The sequence below is a fragment of the Mustela putorius genome, unplaced genomic scaffold, assembly GCF_011764305.1.
Source record: "Mustela putorius furo isolate JIRA1106 unplaced genomic scaffold, ASM1176430v1.1 tig00000738_pilon_pilon_pilon, whole genome shotgun sequence".
Taxonomy (NCBI): Eukaryota; Metazoa; Chordata; class Mammalia; order Carnivora; family Mustelidae; genus Mustela; species Mustela putorius.
In genome coordinates, this window is record NW_025421463.1 from 8,282,556 (window position 1) to 8,298,597 (window position 16,042).

The following is a 16,042-nucleotide window of genomic DNA, read 5'->3' on the forward strand; positions in this document are numbered from 1 at the left end:
CAACTAACACTTTCGCAGAGTGGTTGTAGAAACTTACACTCACTCCCACAAGCCATTTATGAGAGTTCCAGTAACTCCCATTCTTGCCAACATTTTGTATCTTAATTTTAATCCTGCTGGTTGGGGATAGTGCTATCTTTTTATGGTTTTAATTGGCATTCCGTGATAACTCATGATGGTTAGCACCTTTTTGTTGCTTCCTGGGTAATTAGGTATCATCTTTTATAAGTGCCCATATAACTCTTTGCCCACTTAAAAAAAGTTGGGTTGTCTGTCTTCTCTTCCTTTCTACCTTTTTTTCTTCTTTTCTTTCTTTCTTTTTTTTTTTTTTTTTTAAGATTTTTATTTATTTATTTGACAGAGATCACAAGTAAGCAGAGAGGCAGGCAGGGAGAGAGAGGAGGAAACAGGCTCCCCACGGAGCAGAGAGCCTGATGTGGGGCTCGATCCCAGGACTCTGAGATCATGAGCTGAGCTGAAGGCAAAGGCTTTAACCCACTAAGCCTCCCAGGTACCCTCTTTTTTTTTTTTTTTAAAGTAAACTCTACCCCCAGCTTGGGGTCTGAACTTAAAACCCCAAGATCAAGAGTCACCTGCTCTACCAACTGAACCCACCAGGCACCTTGTCAGTCTTTTTTTTTTTTTTTTTAATGTATTTTTACAACAGAGAAAGAGAGAGCACAAGTAGGGAGAGCAGCAGGCAGAGGCAGAGGGAGAAGCAGGCTCCCCCACAGAGCAGGAAGCCTGATGTGGGGCTCTATCCCAGGACCCTGGGATAATGACCCAAACCAAAGGCAGTCACTTAACCAACTGAGACACCCAGGTGCCCTGATTTTTCCCTCTTTTAAATGTGTCTTTTGATGAACAGAAGTTGAACAGAAGTTCTTAATCTTTTTTTTTTTTTTTTTTTAAGATTTTATTTCTTTATTTGACACACAGAAAGAAACAGCGACAGAGGGAATCCAAGCAGGGGGAATGGGAGAGGGAGAAGCAGGCTTTCCTCTGAGCAGGGTGCCCGATGTGGGCCTTGATCCCAGGACCCTGAGATCATGACCTGAGCTGAAGGCAGACACTTAACGACTGAGCCACCCAGGTGCCCCAGAAGTTCTTAAATTTTTTTTTTTTTAAAGATTATTTATTTATTTGACAGAGAGAGATCACAAGTAGTCAGAGAAGCAGGCAGAGAGAGGAGGAAGCAGGCTCCCCGCCGAGCACAGAGCCCGATGTGGGACTCGATCCCAGGACCCTGAGATCATGACCTGAGCCGAAGGCAGCAGCCTAACCCACTGAGCCACCCAGGCGCCCCCAGAAGTTCTTAATCTTAATTAAGTTCAATTTAACAGTCTTTTTTCTTATAGTTTATACTTTTTGTGTCTTATGAAATTTTTGCCTATTTCAAGGTCATGGAAAAATTCTCCTATGCTTTCTTCTAGAAGTTTTGTTGTTTGCTTTTTATATTTAGGACTCTGATCCATCCTGAACTATTTCCATAAATGGTATAAGGGTGTGATTATACCCATTTTACAGATAAGGAAATAGATACTGAGTCTTGCCCAAGTATTCACTAAGGACTATTTTATGCCACGCCTTGTGTTGGTTCCAGGTCCACAGAGACAAATAAGGCACAGTCCCTCTGTGTCCTCACACAGCTCCCAACCTGGGCAGAGGAAACAGCTAGGAGATGGAGGATTAAAATCTAATGTGCAGTGAGAGAGATAAGGGAAAGGTATGTGATTGTACAAAGGACAGGCACCTAACTGGCCTGCAGGGTCATGGAGGACATTTTTGAAGAGGTGACATCGGAGTGAGTAATTTTCTTCTACCTTTGATAAAATTATGCAAGTGATATTTGTGTTAGAAACACAGATAAGCAAAAAGAAAAAAATAATCACAATCCTTCTACCAAGACATTAACCTTATTTACACTTTAATATAATCCTTTTGAAAGTTCATTTTCTGTTTCTCTGAGACACACACACATGTGCGCACACACACACCCCAGATAAACACACAAACACTGCACAAAAATAAATGAAATCTTGTTATAATATAAAACAAATATAATTTGCTTTTCTTTACTTAGTATATTTGAAATCATAAATACAAATCTAAACAAAATTTTAGTGACTTTTTTGGTATTTAATTCTGAAACATACAGATGTGTCAACATTTACGCAATCAATGTCTTATACAATTATTTCTAATACTTAGTGACTCTAAACAATGTTGAAAAGAGTACCTTTTAAAAAAAAAAGATTATTTATTTATTTATTTGACAAACAGAGATCACACGTAGGCAGGGGCAGGCAGAGTGAGAGAGGAGAAAGCAGGCTCCCCGCTGAGCAGATAGCCCTGTTGTGGGCCCGATTCCAGGATTCCTGGGTCCCAGGACCCTGAGATCATGACCCGAGCCAAAGGCACAGGCGTAACCCACGGAGCCACCCAGGTGCCCTGAAAAGAGTACCTTTTAAACCACTATCTTTGCACTTTCCCAATTATTTTTTTATGGTGAATTCTCAGAAAGAATTGATCAATTTATTTTCCTACCTGTATCTCTAAACGGGGCCAACACGGGACATTTTTATAGTTTCATTAATTTTTAAAAATTTGTTAGGTGAAAAATGGTATCTTGTGATATTGTGTTTGCATTTCTTTGCATTTCCAATAACTTTTTAAAATTTTTAAATTTTTTATTTTTATTTTTTTAAAAGATTTTGTTTATTTATTTGACAGACAGAGATCAGAAGTAGGCAGAGAGGCAGGCAGAGAGAAAGGAGGAAGCAGATGCAGGGGATGCAGGGCTCCAGGGATCACAACCTGAGTCAAAGGCAGAGGGTTTAACCCACTGAGCCACCCAGGCGCCCCTCTAATAACTTTTTTTCATAATTATTTTTTTTCATAATTATTGGCCATTTATGTTTCTTCTTTCTTACTTCTGTTCCTTTTTTAGGGCCATTTTTGTTTTGGAGTACTCAGGGTTTTTCTTAATCACTGAGAAGAACGCTTTGTATATTGTATATTAGGGTTGCAAAATTCTTTTTTCCAGTGCTCTTTTGCTTTTACATCATGCATTTTTTCCCTCAAGTTATAGTTTAGTCATAATAGTATGAACATTCCAAAAGGAAAGTGTCATGAGAAATTTGCCCTCGTAGATAGAAAATGTATTATAAAGCTACCATCATTAAAGTATTTTGGAAATAGCACAGGAACACACAGAAAGGTCAATGGATACAAACACAGAAGCAGGTTCAAGCACACACAAGTTGGAAAGGTGATGAATAAAGAATAGATAACTGGCTGTTGCGAAAATTATATTAGATTTCTCCCTCTCTCAACAACCAGATTCCAGATGGATTAAAAGAGCAAAAAAATTTTAAAAAAATTTTTAATTTTTGTATTGCGAAACAATTTTTTTAATTAAAAAAAATTATTTAGGAAAAAAATTATTTGCTCTACGTCCAAACTGCGGCTTGAACTCACAACTCCTAGATCAAGAGTCTCATGCTCTATCCACTGAGCCAGTCCCTAAAAAAAATTTTTTTTTTTTTTTTTTTAAAGATTTTATTTATTTATTTGACAGAGAGAAATCACAAGTAGATGGAGAGGCAGGCAGAGAGAGAGAGAGGGAAGCAGGCTCCCTGCTGAGCAGAGAGCCCGATGCGGGCCTCGATCCCAGGACCCTGAGATCATGACCTGAGCCGAAGGCAGCGGCTTAACCCACTGAGCCACCCAGGCGCCCCCTAAAAAAAATTTTTTAATAAAAAAGGTTTTTATCCTCGTGTAGTAGGCAGTAACCAAAAAGAGTGGCTCTTTGCCTACCCAAAAAGAACATCCAAGAAAACACTGGTAACACATATCTAAAGAGAAGTGTGCGAATTAATCAGGTGCAGGTGAGAATGCTTGGAAGTGCACCCCACCCCAGGAATCCCTGTGAGGACAGCTCTGAAGGCTGGAAGACCGCGCCGTGCCCACTCTAAAGAGAGGGTCAGGAATCGAACTCAGGGCGCCCTCACCGGATCCGGGGCTGAGTCCATGCCCGCCCCCACAGGCCATCATAATTATGTAAAATAGCACTTTTTCCATATATGGTACTTAATATCTGTTCTTCTGGTAGGATGACATGGGACCGGGAAAACAGCTCGAGGGGCGGGGTGTCAGAACCCCAGACCTTCCCAGCCGGCTCCCGCCCTGCCTCGCCCCGCCTCGCCCCGCCTCGGCAATGCACCAAAATCCCGGCCTGAGCCTTCTGCGAGCCTCCTCCTTCTGATTGGACTTTCTCTGTGTCAATCCTCTCCCTGGAACATGGCTGTTCGTCGGGCCCGCCCTATGAGGCGGGGCTCCCGCCTAGGAAGCGCGGAGGAAGGTGGGGCGGGTGGAGGTGGGGGCGGTTGGCGAGGATGAATACCCACCCCGCTGGACCCAGAGGCTCCGCCCACCCCCTTCCCACAGGCCCCAGATGTCTGTCCATCAAGACCGGGGACGGGCTGGAGTGGGCGAGGCGGTTCGAGGGGGCGGTGTCGTCCCTCCAGGCTCCGCCCTCGAGCCGGCGCCGGGATGGAATAGGCGGGCGGCCGCAAGGGCGGGGCGGGAAGGCGGCGAGGAGCTGAGCTGGGTGCGGTGAGGCGCGCAGATCACCGCGGCTCCCGGGCAGGGCACGGAAGGCTGAGCGAGACTGACCTGCTGCAGCACCCGCCTCGCGTGCTCGCCCCACCCCGCCGTCGCCCGAGCGCTCGAGAAAGCCTTCTCGGGAGAAGCAGCGCCCGTTCCCCGGCGCAGATCCAGGTTCAGGTGAGCTAGCCGCACCGGCCGGTCCCGCCCCGGGCGGGGGCGGTGGCGACGGGACGCGCGGCGTCTGGGGCGAGCGGCCGGACGTGTGGTTTTCGGCCTCTGCGCGGCCGGCGACCGGCGCGCGGGGCAAGGGGGGGGGTGCGAACGCCGCGGGCCCGGGCCCGGGCACAGCATCCTTCCGGGAGCGGCCGGAGGACCCCCTGCGCGACTCTCGGAGAGGGCGCCGCTGGAGGCAGGGCCTCGGGAGCAGGCCAAGGCTTTGGGGCCGGCGCTCCCCGGAAACCCTCCGCCCCTCCCCCTGCCTGCCCGGCGTACTCCCCCGGCGAGGCACCGGGAGCCTCGACCTCCCCTTGCGGCCGGGGCACGCGCCCCGCCCTCGCCTCGCGGAGAGCCCAAGTTGGGCAAACTTTTTAACCCCTTCCGGGGAGCCGCTGTCCCTAGGACCGGACCGAGCGAGCGTGAGATGGGGGACAAGGGGGCAGCGGCTGCTTTGGAAGTTTCCAGGCGTTTTCGAAACGGAGGTAACGGGCAGGCAGGGACCGTTTGGCAGCTGTCAGGGCGTCCGCCTGAGTCAGAATCGGACTGTCCTGCTGCAGACATTGCACTCGGCTCAGTTTCCGCCCTCCGCTCCCGACTTCCTCATTCGCCCGGTTGCGATCGGCTGGGCGGAGGAGGGGAACGGGGAGGTGCGGTAGGTGCGTGGGGGACCGGGACCCGGCGGGTGCCAGGCGAGACAGGAAGGACCCCCCCAAACTCCCCCCGCCCCCAGCCCCTCAGCCGTTGACTTTTGACTTCCGCTACCCGGCGGAGGAGGGCCCAGGAATGCCCGCAGCCATCTGAGCGGTCCGGAGCGCACCTGATTCCACCGCACCTGGAGGCCGCCCCACGCGGGCGGGGGCGGGGAGCTGGGCCCTTCTCCTTTAGGACCAGACCTGCGCTATTGCATCGTCCCTGTTTGGGCCACATCGGGGTTGTTACCCTGCCTTCTCCGCTTTTCTCCGTCGGAGGAGGAGGGGGGGTATCCTCATGCCATTCTGTCCTGGGGCCACGCCCGGGGCAGGACTGCACCCCCTTATCCCTGCAGGGAACCCAGGCGTTTATAACAACGCTGAACACACCGGGACTGGGTTGCCGGCTGCCTTGAGGTGGGGGCGGGGCGAGGGCCCGGCTGCGGTCTGTGGCCCCACCCAGCTGGTGTGGGGAGAAAGGTTCCTGGGAAGTCCCAGGTCCTGGCAGGTCCCGGAGACCAGCGGCCTTCTGCGCTAGGCGGTCAGAGGCCCAACAACTCCTCGGTTCAGTGCATCCTTTTCTAGGTTTAAGAGGATTTCAAAGTAACTGTTGAGTAACTGTTGAAGGGGAAGCGAGCCTTTGCTCCTTCCTGCAACACTGTGGCCATTTCTGACACCGCGGAGACCTGCTTGATAACCTCACCTGGTGGTTTATTCCCCTTTTGGTGAGGAGAGAGGCTGCTTTAAGGCCTGTTTAGACAATCACTCGATTAATATTAGTCAATTTATATACAAGGCTGCGAGGTGCAGAGGGAGGGTACATAGATGTGTAATTGAACAAATATTTAACTGACTGCTCTGTGCCAGGGACTCTGGCAGGTGGTGGGGGGGGGGTGGGAGATTGAGTAAGACCTGGCCCCTGCCCTCCGGCACTTAGGGAATGCTGAGACAAATCTGCAGATGACTCTAATATGAGACGAAGATGACATGGTCCTCAGAAAGGTACGGTGAGTCATGGGGACTGTGAGAGCAAGGAGCCAGCCCACTCTGCCCAGGTCCCAGAGGCCTCGGCCCTCCAGGAGTTCCCAGTCGTCCCCCCACCCCCAGCCTCACCCCCACTTGCATAACTGAGCAAGCAAGAGATTGCTTTGTGTAACTTGAGAGTCACCGTGCCCCCCTCTTGGCTGCCGGTGACCCCGAAGAGCTCTGCTTTTCACACTCAGCCCCTGAGCCCCGCCAGTGCCTGTGGGCAGATCCAGGTGCCTGGATTGGCAGGCTCTGTGCGGGAAGGGCAGCTCCACTCCAGAGGTGGTCTGTGGGGCTGCTTGCCTGAAGAGCACAGGAGGGTAGAGGAAAGAGAGGATCAGGGTCCCGGCTCTCTGAGTTTTTACTTTTATAAAGATTTTTAAACTTTTTAACCAAAGGGGTGGGAGATGGGACAACTTTCCTCTTGCAGAATGAAGGAAGCGTGTTAATCACAGGCTGCCTTTTGCCTGTTCTTGCTCCAGAAAAAACAAAACGAGGATCTGTTAGCTTTGGGGAGAGAGAAAAGCACACTCAGAAAATGCGGCATTGTTGTGTCGCCTGCTAGGGTATTGCTGGAAACCTGGCTCTCTGTGCTTTCTTCACTTCCTCTTCTAGCTAATCCTTCAATCAAGTACTGAAGACAGCCTTTACCAGCTTGACATCTTTATTTCAAAAGGAGGGGAGGGGTTGGCTGTTGTTTTCCTCTGAGCCTGGCCTTACCCTTCCTTTGAAGGGGGAGAAAGAAACCTAAAGCCAGGGAAAGAAAGGAAAAAAAAAAAAATCCATGCCTTGACAGCTTCCTCCCAAGCATCATGTTCCAAAAATATTTAGAATAACAAAATCTGTGTGTCGTCTTAATTAAACAAACGTCCTAATTTGCTGAGCATAAAACAGCATCTCTGCCCGCAGGGGCAGGAAGTGCATTTTCCCTTTGTGCAGCCCCAGAGAGTCACTGCCTCTCGGCCTTAACCCTTGGTGCACTGAACTCCTGGGCTCAAGTCCCCTGGTGAGGACAGACTGGGCTCAAGTCCTCTGGTGAGGACAGAATGGAGCCCTGGTCACCCCCTGGGAAGTGGGGGGGGGGGGTGCTCCCGTGACTTCTAGAATGCCAGTCTTAGAGATGGGAAGTGGGGGGTGGTGAGCCTGAGAGCTAGAGCTCAAATCCTGACCCTGCCACTTAATTAGCTTTAGGACCTTAGGCAAGTCATGTCACCTCCTGGAGCCACTGGGCCCTTCTCTGTCAATGGGAATGGGTACGTACCCTGAAGGGTTAGGTGTGAGAACTGAAAGAAGTAAGGTGTGCGTAGGGCCGATATACAATGGCTGTGTCAGTTTCTAAGAAAATATGTAAATGACAGGTCTCAACTCTCTGGGTCCTCAGGTCAGGAAGCAGAGAAGGGAAGGGTAGGTGGGGTGGGTGTTCCTAGCTCCTGCTTGGTGCTCTTTCTGCTTTCTCAAAAGGGGTGTGTGTGTGTGCGCGCGCGCGCTCGCTCGTGAGTGTGTACAGTGCTTGTGGACTGTGAAGCAGAGGTGGGTGGGGCAGGGCGGCATCTGCTGATGCTTTTAGATGCCCTCAACGATGAGCTTGTGCCGAATAGCCTCCTTTCAGGGCTCTGGCCCAGGCAGAAGGTGTGCAAACTGTCTGCGGTTTTTGTTCTAAAACCTGGTTTCCTGTGATCCAGGAGGTCTAGGGTAGAGCCAGAGGGGTGACATGGAAAGAGCACAGCTCTTGAGGGTCTGGAGACCTGGCTTCTGGCTCTGGTTGGGGGAAAATCTGATTTTGATAAAAAGGTCCCTGTCATCTTACAAAGACATGACTCTAGTGTATGTGCCCGCCTGTTAAACACAAGAGTGAGTGCCTGGGAAACTGGAAAATTCAGTAATTTTAATTTCTCTGAGATGCCCCTGTGGTGAAGGCACGTGCTCATGCCCTACACAGATGGGAGTATATGTTGTAAGAAACTGTCTTTTTACACTTGATCTTAACCAAAAGGCCGAGAAGTGATGAAACTGTCTTTTTTAAAGATTTTATTTATTTATTTGATAGAGATCACAAGTAGGCAGAGAGGCAGGCAGAGAGAGGGGAAGGGAAGCAGGCTCCCTGCTGAGCAGAGAGCCCAAAGCCGGGCTCGAACCCAGGACCCTGAGATCATGACCTGAGCCGAAGGCAGAGGCTTTAACCCACTGAGCCACCCAGGCGCCCCTGAAACTGTTTTAAAGGTAGTTTGGTAGTGTCTGCCAGAGCATAGTCCCTCTGACTAATTTCTAGGAATTCAACCCACAGATAAACTCAAATAATGCAAGAGGAAGTGTCCTAGGATGTTCTTTACGGCATTGTTATAAAAAAAAAGACAGGAAAGAAGCAAACTGCCCATCAGAAGGGTCCGATAAATCATGGCACAGCTCTCCAGTGGGGATCCTGCAGTGTAGCCCTTAGAAAAATGAGGCTGAGCTGTAAGTGCTCATAGGGTGTGATCTGCAAGATAGGTTGCCAGTGGAAAGAAAAAAACTAGGTGCAAAGTAGTATGTCCAGTGCTCCCCTTTTGGTCAGGCATAGTGTGTCGCTGGGGCTCTGCATGGAAAGAGACCAAGATGCTGGTAATTGTGGCTGCCTCCGGAAAGGGAGGAGGGCCCCGGAAGCAGGAGTGGGGTGAGCATTGCTTTTCACTACCTGGCCTTTTTAGTTTTATTATCTGTCAGGATCAGGGGGTCTTCTGGCCAGTCTTGTAGGTTTCAGCATCACCGATGCATTGCTTTCGATTTCCCAGTTTCGTATTGTCTGTCGTGTGCATGGAAGAAGGAAGGGTCTTAAAAACGGACTGACTTGCTCTCACGGCTAGAACATTTTGGGTCTTGTTTTCTTCCCCGTGACATCATATTTCCAGAGTAACCCTTTAAACAAACGCCTGTTCTGATCCACTCCCTTGTATTCTGGGAAATGATAGATGATTGCTTTTTCTTTGCTGTATGAGAAAAGGAAGCCCGCAGTGTGTGTCTGGAAAGTATTTTGGGATGCCCTTTTGCCAGGCTTCCCACAATTCCCCTGGCTCCAGATCATCCTCTGGTCTTTCCTGGGGAGCCCGCTCCGACCCTAGGGCTAAACCAGACCTTCATTTACTTAGATTCTCTTATTGAAACTCGGGGTCCCTGAAACCACTAGCGTGCCCCTTCTCCCTCTGTCCTCAGTTGTCCCTCAGGCTTTTGGCCTGTGGTTTTTAATGTGTATTAATAACAGTGGAAAAGCCCAAATTCTTGAGAAAATGTGATCAAAAGGGTGTTTTGCATTGGAGGGCCCCAGTTGCCTTCTCAAGAAAGACCGTCTTCGCCTTGGATGCTGTGAGGACTGGAGAAGCTGCCCCCTCTGCTCACTACCAGAGTTGGATTTTTTTTCCTGTGACAAAGCCAGCAGAAGACCCCATCAGGGTCTTGGACAGGTCTGTGTCCCTGCCTGGCAGCCTCTGGGCCTCCTGGAGATATGGCATGAGTCACACAGGAGTACACAAATGAGCCTGGGGCTAAAATGGGCCTGCCACCACATGGGCAGATGGCTTGAAGGCTGGATGCTGGATGGTGTCCTCTCCCCTGTCCCCACCTCCCCACCTCATGCTGTGAACACTCCAAATATTTGGGAAGCAGGGGGTGGGGAGCTGCCCTCCTGCTCCTGATGTGTGCCTCTCTAAAAAGTAACTGAGACGGGCTTCCGTTGGCCACTCTCTGGGGCCCCACTCTGCCCTCTAGTTTCTCAAGCCTGAGGTGATTCAGCTCCCACAAGGGGACACAGCTCTGGCCCCCTGCAGGTGGACCAAAAAGAGGCTCTTGGATCACCTTTGGCTGAGGGCGAGGCCTTCCTGGGAGTGTCTCTGGGCCTGACTGCCGCTCTTTGGCGGTGTGGCCTTCATCTCCAGCTTCTCCACGGGGCTCCCTCCCACTGTGGCTGGAGGGAGCCTTGCCGGGCCTTCCAGAAAGTAGCCACCGAAGGGTGTGGCTTCCTGCTAGGGCAGGTTGGGCCCAGGCCTACAGGGGAAGTGGAAGGTGCAGCCTATCTTCCCCGCCCTTGCGTCGCTTCCTCCAGGCCTCTCAGAGGTTCTAGGTCCTTTTGGTCCTTACAGTCTGTCCCACGCAGAGGAGAAAGGGGGCCTCTTGGAGGGCGTTTCCTTCACCTCCACCTCCCCACAGACATTCCCTTTCTGGGACCTTTGCATCTTCGAGATTTCCCTTTCATGTGGCCCGTAACTCTAAAGCATGGCCTGCTTAAAAGAAGAATGAACAACAGAAAAAAAAAAAAAAACCCTCACTGCCAAATTTATTTAGAATTTTAGAACACGTGAGCTGGAGAGGCTCTTAGGGATAATTTCACTCCCCCCCCCCCCTGCCCCCATTCGAGAAGGAGCTATTTGCCCAAAGCTCAGCCTGTGAGTTGGTAGAAAGCTTGGGCTCCTGGTTTCACTCAGCGCCAGAGGCTTGCCTCTCAGAATCACGTGGCCTCCTTTAAAAAGTGTTTTTAAAGTGTTATCTTCCCTTTCTTGGCCTTTATGCACTGTTTAGCTGAGCAACACATACTTAGCTCCTTTAATCTTTCCTCAAGAGTCTACTCTCCACACCCTTCGTCTTTTTCTTTTTGGGGGGAGAGGCGCTCCGGTTAAGAAATTGGGTGGGAAGTGTTCTCGGTTTCTCTGAACTTCTTCCAGTTGGACAGGGCCCCTTCAGCTGAAAGTTCCCACAGCTCAAAAATCAATATTTCACATGGGGTAGCGCCAGGCAGCCGGGTGGGCCGCTCAGAGGGCCACACTGGCTTTCCAGTGTCCGTCAGCTGGTGCTCATTTCTAGCAATTTTAAGTCATGTAAGGACTGAAGGGATCGATTTCTTGTATTTTCCATACGAAACCCCAGTGGAGGGAGCAAAACAAGGGCTTTGGGGGGCAGAGCTGCGACCAGCTCTTCGCCTTTTCTCCAGCTGCTCAACCTCTGCCTCAGTTTACCCGCCAGCGACAGGGAGGTTGTCTGGTTTTTCCGGGGCTTACAGTTGACATGTAAAGATACCGAAAGCGGTCTGGTTCTTTCCTCTCACCTCTTTTTCATGTTCTCATCAATATCATCTGTCCTCGGGTGGTGGCAGGAGGAAATATGTGGTCAGGTTTTAAAGATTTTATTTTATTTATTTTTTTTTTATTTTATTTTTTTTTTTTAAAGATTTTATTTATTTATTTGTCAGAGAGAGAGAGAGAGCACAGGCAGAGTGGCAGGCAGAGTCAGAGGGAGAGGCAGGCTCCCTGTGGGGCAAGGAGCCCGATGTGGGACTCGATCCCAGGACGCTGGGATCATGACCTGAGCCAAAGGCAGCTGCTTAACCAACTGAGCCACCCAGGCGTCCCGGTTTTAAAGATTTTAAATGCGTCCAGCAAGTCTGTTCCTGATAACAAGAGTGTGGGTTTGAGGATGGCTGAGGAACCTGCCAGAAGGTCCATCTCCTGGGTCCGAGGCTGAGTTGTCACTGTCTCAGCCCTCGCTTCCTTCTTAGCACACAGTACAGCTTACCTTGTCGCTCTGATCTGAGCCGTGTTAGTGAAGCATTTTTTTAAAAAAAGGCTGTTACACAGCCGTGGAGGCTCCTTTATTTGGAGCTGCCTGTGTTCAAAAGCCGCTGCATTTCCTGTGTTTTGCATGAAGTCACTGGGCTGGAGAGGGAGCTTCCTGTCTGATAAACATAAAGACACGCAGTGGAACTGGTTTGGGGGACTCGGTCCAACTGGTCTGGGATGGGGATAGATGCTAGAACCTGCTGGTCTGAGGACGTGGAGGTCAGAGGTCCTGGGGGGTCAGAGGTGGGGTCCATCCTCAAGTCTAGATCCCTAGGTTCTGCCCCTGGGGCCTGGTGCAGAGGTGGCTCCTCGTCAGGAGTGCTGGGACTCGCTGCTCTTCTGTGAGCCTGGGGACGAGGGGGCCCGGGCAGCCAGAGCTTTCGAATGCCATTTGCTCATCTTTTCACTTGACAAAGCGCACATGCCAGGCACTTGTCTGGAAATCTTGGGGAAGAAAAGTGGTGGCAGGGAGTCATTTTAAAAATTTTGTCTTTTTTTTTTTTTTTTTTTTTTTTAAAGTAGGCTCCACACCCAGCATGGAGCCCAACATGGGACCTTGAACTCACCACCCTGAGATCCAGATCTGAGCTGAGATCAAGAGTCAGACGTTTAACTGACTGAGCCATTCAGGGGCCCCCAGTTTTCATCTACTTTTATTTAAGACCAGCTAATGGGATAAGGGTATTGACCCCAAATTTCTTTGGTGAATCTCAGTCATCAAAAGACTCCTTGGGCTGCTGCTGTGTGGCCTTCACCATGCTGGGCTTGGTGGGGCTTTGGTAGGGCGGAGGGCAGAGAGCCCATCCCCGGCCTCAGGAATCTTCCCCTGTGACAGGAAGTTGGAGGGGAGGAGGGAGGGACAGACCACTCATCCCAGGAGGCAGGCCCCTGCAACCCTCCGTGCCTGGGGATTTCTCAGCCTCTTGAGCCAGCCTCCCAGAGGCTAGAATTACCTGGGTGGGGAGGTGGAAAGATGGAGAAGGTGGGGGGCAAGGAAGGAAGGAAGAGGCTCTGTTGGGAGGGCGTTGGCCTAGGAATCAGGAGGTCTGGGTTGAAGTCCCAACTGTGCTAATGAGAGTAAGAGTACCAGTAGTTAGATGTGGTTGAGCACGTGGTGCATTCTAGGCGCACTGCTGGTGCTTTTACGTGAATTATCTCATGTTAAGTCTTACCTCCTCATGAGGTAGGAAATTACCCCCATTTTACAGATGAGAAGACTGAGCAGGTGTTCACAACCCAACGCTCTGATTCCAGATGCCCCCATGTGACTGCCCTTCACTCCTGAACTTGTGTTTCCTCACTTGGTGGTGATAAGTGTTGGTCTGGTCCCCAAGGCCTCCTCTTGCACTATTGGCCAAGAATTAATGAAAGGAGCAGAGCTTCTAGCTGCTGCAGAGTGGGGCCTCCATCCTGTTGTGCGGATGGCTACCCTAACATTGCATTGGCTGCTGACATCACCTTTAACCTCATCCGGCCATTCTTCAGATGCCTGTGGTTGGTCCTGAGGGAGGGCAGGTGACAGACCATCCTGGCCACTGTGCCTGCCTGCTCGTAGCTGGGCCGTGGGTGGTCTTCACTGGAGAGGAATTGAGGGCCAGAGGGGCCAAGGAGTCTTGTCCACCGGGAGGCGGGGGAAATAGCTCCCTGGCCCTAAAGAGAGACCTCTCTCTGACTGGGTAGGAGGCAGCAGGGGGATGATGGGCAGAGGTGGTCTCAGAAATGTCCAGAAGCCACAGGCAGGCCACTCGGGCTCTGCTGTGGCTCCTTCAGACCAGGGAAGTCACTGGATTGTAGCAACAAGTTGCAACAGTTTAGTTTTGTTGTGAAGAGAAAGTTTCAGAATCCTAGTGGCTGCTTTGGAGCAGATAGATGTTTATAATGGTAAGGGAGTTCTTTGGGGCATGAGGGGAGAAGATGGGTGGTCAGGGGGTCTAGAGGCTGGACTGGAAACAGGTCTAGAGACTGTCTTTGCTCTGGTATTTTCTTTCGCTCCAGATTAGTGGCTAGCTTGCAGGTGTTCCTTGCCTGTTGAGCCCTGTGCTGTCCCCTTCTTTCAGCTTCTGGCTCAAGGGAGCCTTCCCTGGATGACACCCTTTTCCTAGAGAGCTGGAGAGCAGCCCTTATTGGTTCAGAAAGGAGCCACAGGCTTGTACCCCCGCCCCTGCCCCTGCCCCCAAGGAATGAGTGGATACTTCTGGCCCTGCTAGTATGGCTCAGTCCATCGCCCTGAGTCCCCTCTGCAGCCTGCCGAGCGATCTGGGTCAGTACTGGGCTGCTTGGGCCTGACGTTGCGTGAGGAGAGTTTCTGTCCCCGTCCTCAGTGCCACCAGTTGAACACACACTCAGAAAACCCAAAACCAAACCCAACCCAAACCAGCACCTTACCCTAACCGTACACTCGTTTTACAGACTGACTGAAAATCGGTACTAAGAATTTCACACACACTGGATTTCAGCACTTAGTAGATTCCTGCCTATCCACGTAGTTTGCACTACTGTTTGGTGCTTGTTGTGAGCTAGAGATTATTTTGGAATTTCTACTGTCTGCAGTGAGATGCTAGCTCCTGTGTTTGTGGGGTGGTGACTATATGGACTAGGGAGTTAGAGATAGCAGAGGGAGTCAGCGGGCTGTGGGCAAGGGAGTGGGTGACTCTCCAAGCAGCAGCTGGGTTATTTTTCACTCAGTTTATTTGTTCATTAAATATGTCTAAATGCTGGGGGTGTGTTGGAGACTGCTTTGGTGCGGGGCGCGTGTCTGCATGAAGCCAGAGTCTGTGGTTTGTATTCGGGGAGGGGCGGGGGGGCGAACCAGACAGCAGCCAGGCAGGCAAGTCACAGTCAGGCAAGGGCGTGCTCAGAGTCCCCGAGGCTGGCTTGGACAAGAGGCATCTCCGTCTCCCAGCCCCGGAGGCTGGTGGGGCTGAGAGTCCACGAGCGAGGCCTCTCTCTGTTTACAGCCGGCTGCCTTCTGCGTGTGCACAGCCCCCGTGGCTCCTGTCCTCCCCCGCTTCCGGGGACGCCGGGCAGATTGGGGAGCCCACCCGAATGCCCTCGTTTTACCTTCATCAGCTCTTTAAAGGCCCATGGCCCAAACAGTCCCATTTGAGGTGCTGGGGTGTTAAAGCCTCCACAGGTGAATCTGGAGAGGTGTGGGGCGCAGTTCAGTCCAGACTGGGAGAAGGGAGTGGGCGTGTGTATCCGCTGCGCTTTCTCCCACAATCCAGGGCCACTCGTTCCATTCTTCCAGGTGCGAGGGACTTTCTGTGATTTCCCCAGGTTTTTATTTCATTGCTTCGAGCTGCAGTTTCCTCCTCTGTAAAGTGGCTAATAAAACCCATGTCAGTATCCTGAGTCGCTAAGGTGGGAAGGCTCACAGCCTTCCACGAACTCCACTCATGGTGGGTCCCAGTACGTGTCTGTCCCATGCCCTCTCCTGTCCCCTCACCTGCCCCTCATTCACCAGAGCATCTTTTCCTCCATCTTGCTTCCTCCTCTCAGCTGTCCAGTGCGCTTTGATCCAGGTGCGGGGTAACGGGGCTTGTGGGGCTTGTGGAGGGGACGGAGTTGTTCTTCCTGATAATCCCCCACGGTGATCTCCTGCCTTACCCAGGCCTTGTTGACCAGCCATTGTTCCCAGAGGTGGCTTCCCTCTGATGAGCCGCAGACACTGTTCTTGCACGAGGGATGATGAGTAACATTTTATAGAATGCTGGTGTAGGAATTGAAACATAAATTCCTGTTTGCAGCCAGACAATGCTTTCCTCGCGGTGTCAACACTGTCCTGGACCGGGGGCTTGTTGGCACTTGTCCTTCTGGCCTGCTTTTGGGTCTTGCTTCCCCTGTTGTTCTTGGGACCCTCGCCTGTGGGCAGCACTTAATGTGTGCTTGAGAAACAGGTGAATATATTTTCCCGAGTGTGCT

General features: G+C 51.1%; 1 protein-coding gene across 1 annotated transcript in view; it reads left to right on the forward strand.

The window, feature by feature from the left end:
• The first annotated feature begins 4,569 nt into the window (after positions 1 to 4,569).
• The window catches only part of MYH9 (myosin heavy chain 9), an 88,839-nt gene continuing 77,366 nt past the window's right edge, over positions 4,570 to 16,042 (forward strand). Inside the window, exon 1 of the mRNA XM_045083927.1 lies at positions 4,570 to 4,788. The gene's annotated coding sequence lies outside the window, so the exon portion shown is untranslated. The remainder of the gene's footprint in view (positions 4,789 to 16,042) is intronic.